The sequence below is a fragment of the Symphalangus syndactylus genome, chromosome 21 (genome assembly GCF_028878055.3).
Source record: "Symphalangus syndactylus isolate Jambi chromosome 21, NHGRI_mSymSyn1-v2.1_pri, whole genome shotgun sequence".
Lineage (NCBI taxonomy): Eukaryota > Metazoa > Chordata > Mammalia > Primates > Hylobatidae > Symphalangus > Symphalangus syndactylus.
This window is the reverse complement of record NC_072443.2, coordinates 33,854,626-33,857,956: the sequence shown is the minus strand read 5'-3', so window position 1 is coordinate 33,857,956 and position 3,331 is coordinate 33,854,626. Positions and strand designations below refer to the sequence as shown.

Sequence of the window (3,331 nt, the reverse complement as noted above, 5' to 3'; positions counted from 1 at the left end):
GGGAGGTGGCTTATATTGTTATAGTCTGAGGTACTGGCAGTAAAATGCAGAAACGATACTGAAGAAAATAAAAATTGTTATTAACCTACAGTGACAAATAGGGTCCTTGTAGTGCAGAAAGAGTCATAGTAACAGACTCTTGGGCAAAGTAAGGAAATCCAGGTGCTGAAGGTAAACTTAAACCATCAGGTAATTTCCCAAAGCCTTTGAGATCCTCAGCTATTGGGAGCACCAGATGCAAAGGAAGGTGGGGTGGGTTGAGGTCTGAAAAGACTAAGGTTAGTTAGATGACTGTAAACATGGGAGTTGGAACACCCAGATCCTCTCCTACATGCCTGTAGCGAGAAGATTATTTCTCACATACATCTGCACTGGCAGGAGAATAGTCGGCTATCCTCAGGAAGTCTCTGGACTTTGTAACAGAGCACAGCGGAGAGCAGGAGAGAGTATGTGAATGAAAAACACGGTGAGGTATGCATACTCTTCTCCATTTTCTTTTCTCTGTTTTCTGTCCTTCTCCTTGCCTCACTCAGGATTCCAGCAACTGAGTATAAGGATCCTCCTCTCTCTGCACCCTACCACAAAAAGCTGGAAAAAAGAGATTCTTGGGTGTAACTCTATACCTTCCCAAAAAAAAAAGTGTTCCTATTGTGCCATTTTGTAGGTCCTTCAATTAAAAGGCTGACTCTCTTCCCAATCACTATGGTGTTCATGAATCCACCAACCAGCAGGCCCACTCTCCCCATAGAGATTTGACTTCTAATGAGCTTTTTGGTGCCTCTTGAATATGAACAGACTATGAATGGAAAGATCAAGATCAACAATTATTTAACAACTGTTTCAATGTAAAAAGGAGAGACCAAAAGACCCAACTCAAACCTGGAACAAAAAATATTTTTTAAGGAAAAAAAGCTAAGAAAATATAGAGAAAAGAAGAAAGCTGATGGAAATCAAATATATGTATGTATATGTATGAATAGAGGATTCAGATAGCAGATAGGACGCAGGACTAACTTGCAGCTCCTGCTTGGAAGGACGGGGCAGTGTGTGGAAACCCACATCATGAACTTTTAGTCTCAGAATTACCTCAGGAACAGCTCCAGCAAAACAGCAGATTGGAGATGGGAGCCAACCAGGGCTGCACCGCAGGTTGAAATAGCAAAGAGTAGACACCTTTTTAGACAGGTGTTCTTCAGCACCACTGACAACACAGTTTTGACAATATTTTATGACAATGGATGATGACAGTTCTACAACAGATGCCTCTCAACTAGGAACCTGTGCAGACTATATTGGAGGAAGTCATTATGTTATACAGCCTCATGATGATACTGAGGAGAGCATGAGTGATCAAGAAGACACAAATGGTTCAAAAGTAAGTTTCAGAGAACAAGATATGTATCTTCCAATAACAAACGTGGCTAGGATAATGAAAAATGCCATACCTCAAACAGGAAAGATTGCAAAAGATGCCAAAGAATGTGTCCAAGAATCTGTAAGTGAGCTCATCAGCTTTATAACATCTGAAGCAAGTGAAAGGTGCCATCAAGAGAAACAGAAAACAATCAATGGAGAAGATATTCTTTTTGCCATGTGTATTAGTCTGTTTTCATGCTGCTGATAAAGGTATACCCGAGACTGGGAAGAAAAAGGTTTACTTGGACGTATAGTTACACATGGCTGGGGAGCCTTCAGAATCATGGTGGGAGGCGAAAGGCACTTCTTACATGAGAGAAAATGAGGAAGAAGCAAAAGCAGAAACCCCTGATAAACCCATCAGATCTCACAAGACTTATTCACTATCATAAGAACAGCACAGGAAAGACCAGCCCCCATGATTCAATTACCCCCCCTTAAGTCCCTCCCACAACACGTGGAAATTCTAGGAGATACAATTCAAGTTGAGATTTGGTGGGGACATAGCCAAACCATATCACCATGTTTACCTTAGGCCTAGACAGTTATGTGAAACCTCTGAAATTATACCTTCAAAATTTCAGAGAGGCTATGAAAGGAGAAAAGGGAGTTAGTGGAGCAGTCACAGCTGCAGATGGACTAAGTGAAGAGCTTACAGAGGAGGCATTTACTAACCAGTTACCAGCTGGCTTAATAACCACAAATGGTCAACAACAAAATGTTATAGTTTACACAACAGATTTCTGGTGTTCAACAAATTCAGTTTACATGATCTGAAGAAATGATGGAATGAAGGGTATAGAGAAATAAGAGTCTGTATGATTCTAGAACAGAGACATCAGAAGAAAATGACTGGTGAAAAGATGTATCTTTGTATATTAAATAGCTGTAATGTAGCTTCCTGATGCTTCACTAACTGAGATGTTAATTCTGACTTGAGAATCTTTTCCATCAATGATTTTAAAGAAAAATTTGCATTTTAAAGGTATTAAAAATATATATTTTTTATTTTTTATTATTTTTTTTTTTTTTTTGAGACAGAGTCTCACTCTGTCACCCAGGCTAGAGTGCAGTGGCACCATCTCGGTTCACTGCAAACTCCGTCTCCCAGGTTCACACCATTTTCCAGCCTCAGCCTCCTGAACAGCTGCGACTACAGGCACCAGCCAACATGCCCGGCTAACTTTTTGTATTTTTTAGTAGAGACAGGGTTTCACCGTGTTAGCCAGGATGTTCTCAATCTCCTGACCTCCTGATCCACCCACCTCGGCCTCCCAGAGTGCTGGGATTACAGGCGTGAGCCACCGCACCCAGCCAGGTATTAAAATATTTTTGTTTTATCTGAGAGTTTTTTGCTCTGTATGACTCTTGAATGCATTGTATATTGCAATTTATTACTGTCAGAGATTTTTGGACAGTTTCTTATTGTCATATTGAATCATGTTACTTTTGTAATTCAAGTAAGCAGCTGGGTTAATTCATGATGTTTGCCCTTTTAATAAAATATAAGGGTAGAGTTCAAAAAAAAAAAAGAACTACCACAGGAACTTACCAGGAAAGCTGAGAGAATCCACAGACACTTCAAAGGAACTGGATCACCACTGCAGGCTCCCTGAGATGCTGGAAAACTATGAGTCTGCTTGCTTCTCAATGGGCAATCTCATAGTCTGGGGCAAGTTCTTAGCCCTGGTCACCGGCTGCCTGGAAATATACTCGGTGCTGTTGTTGGGGCACGGTGGAAGTGAGACCGGCCTTTAGGTCTGTGGGCTGCGTAGAAGCAGAGTGAGGCCTGTGACTACTGGTTTTCCCTCACTTCCCTGGTGACTCTAACCACTTCCCTGGTGAGTCAGCAGGAGCAGTCATAATCCTCCTGGGAACATAACTCCACTGGACTGAGAACCACACCCCCATCCCC

General features: G+C 41.6%; 1 pseudogene; it reads left to right on the top strand.

Moving 5' to 3' along the window:
* Positions 1-1,202: 1,202 nt before the first annotated feature.
* On the top strand, positions 1,203-2,259 carry LOC129471338 (nuclear transcription factor Y subunit beta-like; annotated as a pseudogene).
* Positions 2,260-3,331: the final 1,072 nt, after the last annotated feature.